The sequence below is a fragment of the Chlorocebus sabaeus genome, chromosome 21 (genome assembly GCF_047675955.1).
Source record: "Chlorocebus sabaeus isolate Y175 chromosome 21, mChlSab1.0.hap1, whole genome shotgun sequence".
Taxonomy (NCBI): domain Eukaryota; kingdom Metazoa; phylum Chordata; class Mammalia; order Primates; family Cercopithecidae; genus Chlorocebus; species Chlorocebus sabaeus.
Window position 1 is genome coordinate 15,253,926 of NC_132924.1, and position 12,286 is coordinate 15,266,211.

The 12,286-nt window shown below is 37.2% G+C and overlaps 1 long non-coding RNA gene across 1 annotated transcript; it reads left to right on the forward strand.

Annotated features, from left to right (window-relative positions):
• The first annotated feature begins 1,454 nt into the window (after window positions 1-1,454).
• LOC119620631 (uncharacterized) lies at window positions 1,455-11,758 on the forward strand. The gene is made up of 3 exons (XR_005237169.2): window positions 1,455-1,571; window positions 6,234-6,394; window positions 9,613-11,758. It is a non-coding gene; the product is annotated as an uncharacterized lncRNA (long non-coding RNA).
• Window positions 11,759-12,286: the final 528 nt, after the last annotated feature.

Sequence of the window (12,286 nt, forward strand, 5' to 3'; positions counted from 1 at the left end):
CAATCATGGTGGAAGGTGAAGAGGAAACAAGCACATCTTACCATGGTGGAGCAGGAGGGAGAGAGAGAGAGTGAGAGGGGAACTGCCACACACTTTTAAACCATCAAATCTCATAAGAACTCACTATCATGATAACAGCATGGAGTAAACTGCCCCCATGATCCAATCACCTCCCACCAGATTCCCTTGATCCCCCACAAGTGGATATTACAGTTCAAGACGAGATTTTTGTGGGGACACAGAGTCAAACCATGTCAACTACTTTATCACTATGTAATGTCCGTCTTCCTTTCTGATAATTTTCCTTACTCTGAAGTCTGCTTTGTTTGAGACTTATAGAGCTACTCATGATTTCTTTTGATTATTGTAATCATAGTATGTTTTTCCTTATGCCTTTACTTTTAACTCTTTTGTGGCTTTATATACTTATGGACAACACATAGCTGGCTTTTGTTTTTCTATTCACTTTGAAAGTTTCTGTCTTTTAGTTGGTATATTTAGTTGATATATTAGACCATTCATATTTACTATGATTAATGATATAGTTGGATTAATATCTACATTACCTGTAATTGTTTTCTATTTGTTGCCATTGTTCTTTGTTTGTTTTTGGTCTTCTATTCTTTTCTTCTGCCTTTTTTGATTTTACTTGAGTGTTTCATATGACTCCATTATCGATTCTCTTTTATCATACTAATTATAATTTAATTTAATTTATTATTTTATTTTGTTTACTTTATATTTCATTTTACTTGTTGTCTTAGCATTTGCAATATACATTTATAATCAATCTAACTCTACTCTCAAATAATGCTATAATTTGAGAGCATGCATTATGTACTGATAATTAATGCTGCATTATCTACTGATGTTTAGATAATGCAGCTAACTTGTAACTGCATATTCCTAAATTTTTCTCCTGTTCCTTACAGTATTTGCATCACTCATTTTACTTATCTATGTGATAACTAGATAGTACATTGTTGCTAATACTATTTTGAAAAAAATTATTTTCTGTTATACTAATTAAGAATAAGAAAAATAAAAGATTTTAGTTTGTCTTGTTTTTTTTTTTTTTTTTTTTGAGATAGAGTCTTACTCTATTGCCCAGGCTGCAGTGCAGTGGCACAATCTTGGCTCATTGTAACATCTGCTTTCCCAGGCTCAAGTGATTCTCCAGCCTCAGCCTCCGGAGCAGCTGAGACTACAGGCACGAGTCACCAATGCCAAGGTAATTTTTGTATTTTTGTAGAGACAAGGTTTTGCCGTGTTGCCCACGCTGGTCTTAAACTCCTGAGCTCAAACCAGTCTGCCTGCCTTGGCCTCCCAAAGTGCTGAGATTATAGGCATGAGCCACCACACAAGGCCCTTTCTTGATTTTTAAAAAAATGCTCTTTCTTTATTAATGTAGATACAAGTTTCTTACCTGTATCATTTTCCTCCTCTGAAGACATTATTTTAACGTATCATGAAAGGCAGGCCTCCTGGTGACAAATTCTGTCAATTTTTTTCTGAAAACATCTTTATTTCTTCATCTCTAAAGGATAATTTTACTGGATATGGAATTTCAAGTGGGTGTCTTTTTTTCAATAATGTAAATATTTCACTCCACTCCTCTTTCTGCTCACATGATTTCCAAAAAGAATTCTAACATAATACATTTCCTTATTGCTCTCTGGGTAAGGCATTTCCCCATCTGTGGCTTCTTTCAAAATTTTCTCTTTCTCTTTGATTTTTCTGAAGTTTGAATATGACATGCTTAGATGCTTTTTTTTTTTTTTTTTTAAAAAAAAAAAAAAAAGGCTTTGTCCTGCTTGGTTTTCCTTGAGCTTCCTAGAAGCGTAGTTTGGTATCTGTCATTAATTTTGGAAAATTCTTCATTACTGAAGTCATTATTAATTCTACTAATTTTTTCTGTTTCTTTTTCTCTTTCTTCTTTTGCTATTCCCATTACGGATCTATTACACCTTCTGTACTTTTCCAGCGGTTATTGGATAGTCTGTTCTCTGTTTTCTTATTGTTTCTTTCTTTTTGTCTTTCTTTCTTTTGCTTATTCAGTTTGAGAAGTGTCTATTGACATGTTTCAAGCTCACTATTTTTTTCTCCAGTTGTGTCCCATCTACTGATGATCCCATCAAAGGCTCTCTTCATGTCTACGTTACTTTTTTTTCTTTTTTTTTCAATCTCTAGCCTTTCTTTTTTATTTTTTCTTACAGTTTCCATCTCTCTGCTTACTTTTTCCATCTGTTATTGCTTGTTGATCACTTTTCCAATAGCATCCTTAGCATATTTTCATCATGGTTAACTTACATTCCTGTACTGATAGTTTTATAATCCCTGGTGTATCTGAGTCTGATTCTGATATTTTATGTCTTTAAGGTTTTTTGTTTTTATTTTTTGTTTTGTTTTGTTTTTACTTAGTTTGTTTTGCTTTTTAATTTGTTTTTTGCCTTTTTCATGCCTTGTAACTTTATTTTGAGAGCCAGACCTAATGTATCAGGTAAAAGGAACTGAAATAAATAGGCCTTTAATGTGAGGTTTACATTTATCCGGCTCAATTGTAGGTGTGTATACCGTTTTCTCTTGCTCTAGGTGCCAGAAGCTAACATTTTCTCTAGTATTTTGGATTATCTTTTCCGTTGTCTTGGAGAATCCTCCTCATATAGGGTTTGAACCTTGTGGTCATTTTTTTTTTTTTTTTTTTTTAGAGACAGAGTCTCGCTCTGTCTCCTGGGCTGGAGTGCAGTGGGGCAATCTCGGCTCACTGCAAGCTCCACCTCCCGGGTTCATGCCATTCTCCTGCCTCAACCTCCCAAGTGGCTGGGACTACAGGTGCCCGCCACCGCGCCCAGCTAATTTTTTTTTTTACTATTTTTAGTAGAAACGGGGTTTCACCGTGCTAGCCAGAATGGTCTCGATCTTGCGACCTCGTGATCCGCCCGCCTCGGCCTCCCAAAGTGCTGGGATTACCCGGCCGAACCTTGTGGTCATTTTATCTGTAATTCCCTGTTATTATACAAAAGGCTAACTGATGTGGAGGTGGTGAGGGGAATGTCTCCTGTAATACCATCATTTAATCTTAGTCTCTTAGCGAGAGCTGCCTCTAGGCTGTGACCTTTAGAACTTCCTAGTTCCCTCCCACCTCCATTTAGGTAAGAAAAGAAGGCTAGAAATGACTAGATTTTGGTATTATCGTTTCCCCAAGTCAAAAGTTAGCAGGGGTTGAGTTGGATATTTTTATTCCCCCATGTTTGTAAGGCTAGTAAGACCGAAGTCAGTTGTTGGTCTTGAGTGAAATAGTTTGCTTGTGGGCTGGACTTTGTTAAGGAAAAAATAATTCTTTGAGCATATTTCAAAATGGTTACTTTTCCTCCCCTCTGCTGGAAGCTTGAGGGAATTTTTCTGTAATAATTCTGAGAACCTGGTTGGGGCTCCCGGAGGTAAAACGCAAGAAAGTGTGTGGATTCCTCTAATATTCGGTCCCCTGGTGTTTTTAACTTTCAAGCTGTTCCACTTTGGGTCGCCAGTATTTGCTAACTGCAGTTCAAGTATTAGCTCAGCTGTGAGCCTCTGCCCCAGCAGGCTGTGATTCTTGGTACCTGCCTCTCCAGTTTTTCAGGCAGTGTGCCCTATGGCCTCTATTATCTGATGGATCTAAAAAACATTATTGATTTTCAGTTTGTTCAGCTTTGTTCTAGTTGTGTGGGTATGAGTGGTGGCTTCTAAGCTCCTTTCTTATTAGACTAGAAACTGAAAGTTTATATATTACTTTTTAAGTTTTATATTAAAGTATAGAATTATTATCTGTTGTGATTTCTTATATTTTTAAATGTAAAGATCTTTTTCTATTGAAAATATTCAATATCTATAGAATATTTTTCCTTTTTAAAAATAAGATTTGTATGCTTTTATTTTTCATATTTAATTTTAAGTCATGTCGAAGATAAAGTATTAAGAGATAAAATAATTTGATTTTAATTACTAATTGGAAATGCAGTTTGGGAAGAAGCTTCGTAAATTTTAAAAACATTTGTTACATTACTATATGGAAATATGATTGAAGGGTTGATACTTAGAATTTCATTAAAAACACAACAAAGTTTGAGAAGGTTGAAAGAGGCACAATTTACTTCACTTATCTAAAAATTCTCTCCTATTATTATTCACCATTTCTGGTGCATCCCTTCCCATTCTACCTTGAGCTGCTTGCTGGTGAGTATCTGTCTTTTACTTTTACTATCTGTTGTTAGTGTGGAAATTAATGGTCAGGAAAATAATTACAAATTTCTAGTGCTAAGTTAAGTTTTTGATATTGCTACGTTTCCACAAATTGTTGTTAAACATGTTAAATTTCTCTCTAAATATTTCCTTGCTTCTTAAAACTTGTATCAAAAAACTAAATGTGAGGTTTTAATACAATGACACAGAACTTTTCTCCATGAGCTTGTTTGAGATATTTGGTTTAATTCATTTGTATTTTCTGTTGTTTTAATGACCAATTAATAAACACTAGAATGAAAGACCCCAAACCTTGCCCAGTGTGTTTGAGAAATGGTTGAAATAACTGTGCTACTTATTTGTGTTCAGTTCAGTTCTTTTGACCCTTCAAAGAGATCACGTGACCACTGGTCTTCCTCTTTACTAATCAATTTGAAATGAAGTAGAATAGAAAATGCATTACTTTCTTTTCTTTTTCTTTTTCTTTTTTTTTTTTTTTGAGACGGAGTCTTGCTCTGTTGCCCAGGCTGGAGAGCAGTGGCCGGATCTCAGCTCACTGCAAGCTCCGCATTCTGGTTTACGCCGTTCTCCTGCCTCAGCCTCCCGAGTAGCTGGGACTACAGGTGCCCGCCACCTCGCCCGGCTAGCTTTTTTTGTATTTTTTTAGTAGAGATGGGGTTTCACCGTGTGAGCCAGGATGGTCTCGATCTCCTGACCTCATGATCCGCCCGTCTCGGCCTCCCAATGTGCTGGGATTACAGGCTTGAGCCACCGCGCCCAGCCAAAATGCATTGTTTTCTAAAGGTAATTCTGATTTGTTCATCATAGCAAATTAAAAAAGCATAGTAGAAAAAGATTAGAATCAAAAGTGATTCCTCCTGCTTTGTCCCACCTGCCCTGGACACCTTAGTCCCCAAGCCACACACATGCAAGAGGACACACAGGCATGAACTTAGAGGTTTTAGTAAGCTCTGGGGGAACTCTAGCCTAGTCTCCTCAGCTGTAGTGTCATGTGCTGTGAGGAGTTGATGAGATGACTTAGGTGCAATTACAGAGTTGGCCCGCAATGTTTTTTGTCTCCTCTTTCTGTCTGAGTGCTGTGCATCTAGCCTTGTGCTCATCTATTATTTAGGGAATATCTTAAAAGTGTTTCTCTGCCCAGGGAGAAGACAGAATTTCATCTGATGTCAGTAACGTCTATAAGGTTTAAATATAGCAAAGAAAATCTGCATTAAAGACTGCAAACTAAGGGCTTGCATTTTGGCAGTTATTAAGCCTAGCAGAAAGAACATGACCTAGGGATTTGGTGGTCTAATTTCACATTTTGGACCAGTCATTTTTCTGGCTGTGTATACTTGAGCTAATTTCTTAGGTTATTCACTTTAATTTCCTCATATATAAATTCAGTTAACTTTCCTCCCTATGTTCCCACTAGAATTACAGAAAACCATGCCTGCCTGGAATTGGTACAGTAAGTAGCTCATACTAAATACTGAAAATATTTGTCTTATTATTAAAGTTGCTAAAAGAAGCAATGATAATAATTATCATGTCTTTCTGATAATAAAGAAGAGCATGGAAATTACCCATCAAACTTTTTTTCTGTAAAGAACTGGAATGACAATCTTATATTTTGTAAAATTTCCAAAGCTGTATAAGAAAGACAGTTTAATCATAGAGAGTCAAATTCGGCAGAAATATACTAAAATGTAAATTTTTAATCACTTTATCATGATGTATTAGAATACATTCTTTTCTATTTAAAACAATCTTACTTGCTAGAACACTTTGACAAAGTTGTTTCTACTTCTGAACACAAAGCTGCTGTGGATAGGTCTAAAGCAATACATAGATTTTGAGGTTATAATAGAAATTTGGGTAGTCCAGTTTCTAGTCTTATCTAGACCCATGGCAAGCCATTTCAACTTTGATGGAAAAGATTTGATGTATTTACTTCATAGAAGGGCTTTAGAGAGACAAAAAGAGGAAGCATGCTATAATTCTTATGTTTTCAGACTCTGCTGTTAGGTACAGAGCAGAATTTTGAAGATGCATTAATTCTTTCAAGTCATGAAGGCAGTGTATAAAAGAGCAAGTTACAAAATGGTGGCCTGAGACCGAAAGAACCAATGAATTATCCTACAGAGACTTGCTTGCTTTGCTTCCTCTTTTCACAGTGAGTTATCTCTGTTGTCCTATTTTTAAGTTTACTGATTATTTCTTCTGTCTACTCAAATCTGCTGTTGAACCCTTCTAGTGAATTTTTCATTTCAGTCATTATACTTTTTAGTATCCAAATTTCAATTTTGTTTGTTTTTATACCATATCTTTATTGATATCCTTAACTTGTTTTTATATTATTCTCCTGGTTTTCTTCAGTTCTTTATTGTTTTTTCTTAGTGTTTGCACGTATTTCAGATGGTTGATTTAAAGTGTCTAGTAAGTTAAATGCCTGAGTTTCCTTGGATACAGTTTCTGTAAATTTCTTTTCTTTTTTTTTCTTGTGAATGAGCCATAATTTTAATTTTAATTTTAATTTTTTTGAGATGGAGTCTCGCTCTGTTGCCCAGGTTGGAGTGCAGTGGCACAATCTCGACTCACTTCAACCTCTGCCTCCTGGGTTCAAGTGATTCTCCTGCCTCAGCCTCCTGAGTAGCTGGTACTACAGGAGTGTGCCACCACACCTGGCTAATTATTGTATTTTTAGTAGAGGTGGGGTTTCACCATGTTGGCCAGGCTGATCTTGAACTACTTACCTCAAGTGATCCACCTGCCTCAGTCTCCCAAAGTGCTGGGATTACAGGCATGAGCCACCATGTCCAGCCTCCAATTTTTTTATATGTCTTATAATTTTTGGTTGAAATTTGGCACTTTGAATGTAGTAATACTAGAAATTAGTTTTTCCTCCACTTCAGAATTTGCTATTGTGTATTGTTGAGGTTTGCAGTAATCTATTTGTTCAGTGACTTTTCCAGACTACTTTTGCAAATATTATATTTCTTCTCATATATTGCCACCAAAGTTTCTATTCTATTATCTCATCAGTTAGCCAGTTACCTGAGAGAGAGCTGATGAAATGCTTGGAGTCTAAAAGAAAATAAAAGTCTCCCAATCTTTGAAGACAGGCTCTGAGCTGAGGTAATCGTTTAGGTCAAGCCATGTGTGACTCTGCCTTAGCCTTCACTTTCTGTTTACATGAAGCCCAATATTAGACTTACAATACTAGGGTACTCTTAGATTTTTTCTGAGTGTATGACCAGTCCTGAGCATAAATAGTATACTTCATGTTTCCTGTTACATCTGGAAACCCTTCAAAGTATGTTTCCCCAAAGAAGCTTCCTTCTCAGCCTCCTTCTTCCCAGGCTTGTGGTAATCTCTGTTGCTTGCCTCATCTATGATCCCATGCTCCAGAGCTCTATAAATAGCTACTATATGTCTTAAATTCTTTAATCAGATGCTTCCCGCAAAGCCACTCCAGACTGAGGGGCGCTGCCATGAGCCTAGGGATTAGGGAAAGTTAGATAGGTAAACAAAACGGACATAACTATATCTTAATGAGACTTTGAAGCCTCTTTCTTCACTAAACACTCCCTTGGTATTGTGAGGTTTCCATGAGATCTGAGAATTTTGAAAAAGCTGATATGGTCAGTTTCTTGTCAGCTTCAAGATTGTTTCCATGGAGAAATCAATTGATGGGGCTTCTTATTTCATCATTTCCATGAAGTTACTTCCTCATTCACTTTCAACTACTAGTTTATTGCTGGGAAATCTGATTCTGCAATTAATCTAAATTATGAAATAACAGTAATTGTGATTTTCCAGGCCCTATTAAAACACATTTTATATCTTTCTATCAAGTGGTACAAAATATATAAAGTTATAATTTATATATTAATAAAAAGTTTGAGCAGAACAGAATATTAGAATCCTTATTATCTGAATGAAGTTATTTTCAAGATGAAGAAGCAGCTAAGAACTGGAAGGAAGGTAAAGCATCTTCTTTGAGCCAATAATGATGTTAATACCCAGGCCACCTCGCTTGTGAGGTAGTGCTCTGCCAACTATACCAGTGGCGTATAACATAGATCATGAGAAACATTTATGACAGCATTTTACCTTACTCAGTAAATGAAGGCAAACTAAGGTAACTGATGGCATGAAAGCAGAGGAAAGTAAGTAGTGTACCTCAGAAGCCCTGCAAATAATCCTGTACAGTGACGGTGACCAAAAGTGATGGCAACAGTTTTCAAAGGTTTATTAAGTTGTTCATCTTGATTTTTCCAAATGTGGCATATTGTCACAGTAGGAGAAAACTCCTCTTGTGTTTACTCTTTGAAGCATGGGTACATGGCTTTTATAATTGTCTATGGCAGCAATAAATCATAATTTTAAAGCAATAATTTTGAATTAATTCATTTATTTACTAAGAAATGGCTGTAACATCATACAAAAGGAAACTATAACACAGAGGGCAAAATAAATCCCCCTTCTGCTGCTTAAATGTGGTATAATTAAAATTTTTAACATCTTTTTTAAAAGAGATCTTATTTTTCTAAACAGCTGTTTCAGCCTACAGAACTATCTCTATCACTTACAGAGTGATATCACTCACAACTGTTAATTTTAAAAAAGTATGCGTGTGTGGGATGGAGATGTTTATATAGTTTTAATGATGCAAATATGAAGGCTTGTAATTAGTGATTTTGGCAAAATAACAAGGATAATATGTGGAGCTGAGGATAGACTCTAGGTCTTCTGCTATACTTTTAAGTTTGATTTATTTGTTCATTTATGGAAGATTTGCTAAGCACTATGCTGGGAATTTCAAATCAAAGAATATGTAAGATGCCATCCCCATCCAAGGTAAGTCTACAAATCCAGTTAATAAAATTACAAAAGTCGAGATGATGTCTTTGCAGCAAAGGTGATGTGCTAAATTGCATTCTGTAGACCGGCCCTGCCACGACCCTTTCTGTATGCCAAAAACAAGTTGGGAACTGCATTGCCCAATATCCCTTCTACCCGCAGTTCCACATTTGAGTGGACCAATGAGAGGCACTGCCCCAGGTGTGAAAAGAGCAGTCATTCTCGGGAACAATATGCAGGGCTGTGTGGCTGGCCAGCATGGCTCTGAGGGCCATGTGCCTGAGGCTGTAGCTTGAGTGAGCTGGTAGGAGCTCCCGCCAGTTGTGGGGATTCTCACAGTCCCCATCCCCAGAGAACTCATGAGAACCAACTGCCTTGGTGTTTTCAGTCTGAGGCCCTCAGGTCAGCCTCCCTAACTTTTGATGGGTACTCTTCTGGCCTTCCCATTCTCAGATGTCCCAGGGCTTCTGAAATTTTAAATCTTTTAGTCCTTCTGACTCAGCACTGATGATGCATTTCTGTTCATAGACAAGAAGACAGAGTTTATTAATTTTTAAAAAATTACTATTTGACCTTTGGAGAGCCAGCCAAGGAATCATGGATGTATGATATTTGACCTAGATTTTGAAGACAGTTTCTACAAAGAGAAAAGTGAGCAATGGCCACTTAAGTGAGAAGACAGTCTTCAAGAAGATGGAGAAACATAGAAACATATGACCTGCTCAAAAGTACAAGAGATTTTGCGTGACTAAAAATGGTGTGGGAGGGGCATCCTGGAGAAAGAAGATGCAAAGTTGAGCTGACAGCAGACCTACAAGCACCTCAAATTCCAGGACAACCAGAGGTCTTTTCTTAAGCAAGAAGCAGCCCTTGAAACATGTGATCAGAAATGCGTTTTGGATACTTTTGCAAGAGTTCATGTAAGATATATTGGTTACCAGAATTAACAAATAAAAATACAAGATACCTAGTTAAATTTGAATTTCAGTTAAAGATATATTTTTCTAGTGAAAGTGGGTTCCATGCAATATTTATAACACAGTTATGTTAAACTTATTTGTTGCTTATTTGAAATTCAAATATTATTGGACATCCTTGCAACCCTTAGCATAATCAGGGCCTTTACTTCACCTGGATTTCCTAATACCAGGGGCTAACAGAGTCTTTAAGTGTCAGCTGTCATTATATATCATGTTCAGCAGTCATTTTGGGCCTTTCCATCTTTTCTCCATAGACCTAAAGTTCAGAAAAAAGACATATTTGCAGGTTTGTGTGGAAAGCACTGGCTAGAACTGAAGCTCACTGCAATAACTTTTGAAGTAGCAGAAATGGACTTAGGGTCCATCTGCAGGCACATTGCACCTTTACCTAATCTTCAGACACTGCTTATGGCTTGGATTGCTTAGGGCATAGACTGATTATTAATCTTTAGGTAGGCCCAGTGTGGTGACTCATACCTGTAGTCCTAGCCCCTCTGGTGGCTGCCCAAGACCTTGGGACCTCACCTCCCCACACTGTTGCATCAACATTCCTGGATATGAGACCTGGAGTCAAAGGAGATTGTTTTGGAGCTTTAAGACTTAATGACTGCCCTGCTGGGTTTCGGACTTGCATGGATCCTGTAGCCCCTTTGTTTTGGCCAATTTCTCACATTTGGAATGGGAATATTTACCTAATGCCTGTATCCCTATTGTATCTTGGAAGTAATTAACTTGTTTTTGATTTTACAGAATCATAGGCGGAAAGGACTTTCCTTATCTCAAATGAGACTTGGGACTTGGACTTTTCAGTTGATGCTGGAATGAGTTAAGACTTTGGGGGACTGTTGGGAAGGCATAATTGGTTTTGAAATGTGAGAAGGGCATGAGATTTGTGAAGGGCAAGGAGTGGGATGATATGATTTGCTCTGTGTCCCCATCCAAATCTCATGTTAAATTGTAATCCCCATGTGTCAGGGGAGGGACCTGAAGGGAGGAGATTAGATTGTGGGAGTGGATTTCCTCCATGCTGTTCTCATGATAGTGAGTGAGTTTTCACGATATCTGATGGTTTAAAAGTGTGTGGCAGTTCCCCACTTGCTTGCTCTCTCTCTTCTCCTCCACTATGGTAATATGTGCTTGCTTCTCCTTTGCCTTCCACCATGATTGTAAGTTTCCTGAGGCTTCCTAGTCATGCTTCCTGTTAAGCCCGTGGAACCATGAATCAGTTAAAAATTTTTAATTCATAAATACCCAGTATCAGATAGTTCTTTATAGCAGCATGAAAACAGACTAATACAGATGATATAGAACAAAACTGTACATAATTAATGTATACAATTTGATGAGTTTGGACATATACATAGACTTGTGAAGCTATCACCAAAATCAAGGAAAAAAACCTATCCGGTATCTCCAAAAATTTCCCCATGTCCTTATGATTGTGTGTGTGTGTGTGCATATATGTGTGTTCATGCATGTATGTGTGTGTTTGTGTCTGTGTCCATGTGGCAAGAACGCTACATGAGATCTTCCCTCTTAGTAACATTTTAAAGTGCACAATGTTAAATGTAGGCACTATGTTGTACAGAAGATCTCTAGAATGCATTCATCTTGAATAATTGAATCTTTATACTCATTGAACAAATCCTCAATTCCCCATCTCTTCAGCCTGTGGCTTTTTCCATTTAGCATAATTCCCTCCAGGTTTTTTTATAGATAGCAAAACATTCTTTTTTTAAGGCTGAATATTATTGCATCACATGTATATACCACATTTTCTTTTTCCATTCATCAGTCAATAAACATTTAGGTTGTTTCCATATTTTCCTGTTGTGAATAAAGCTACAATAAACATGGAAGGGCAGATATCTCTACAATATATTTATTTTAATTAGTTTGGATATATACCCAACAGCAGAATTCTTGGATTATACAGTAGTTTTATATACATGTGTGTGTGTGTGTGTGTGTGTGTGTATATATATATATATAGAGAGAGAGAGAGAGAGAGAGAGAGAAAGAGAGATGGAGTTTTGCTCTTGTCACCCAGGCTAGAGTGCAATGGCACGATCTCTGCTCAGTGCAACCTCCGCCTCCTGGGTTCAAGCAATTCTCCTGCCTCAGCCTCCCAAGTAGCTTGGATTACAGGCACCTGCCACCACACCTGGCTAATTTTTGTATTTTTAGTAGAGACGGTGTTTCACCATGTTGGCCAGGCTGGT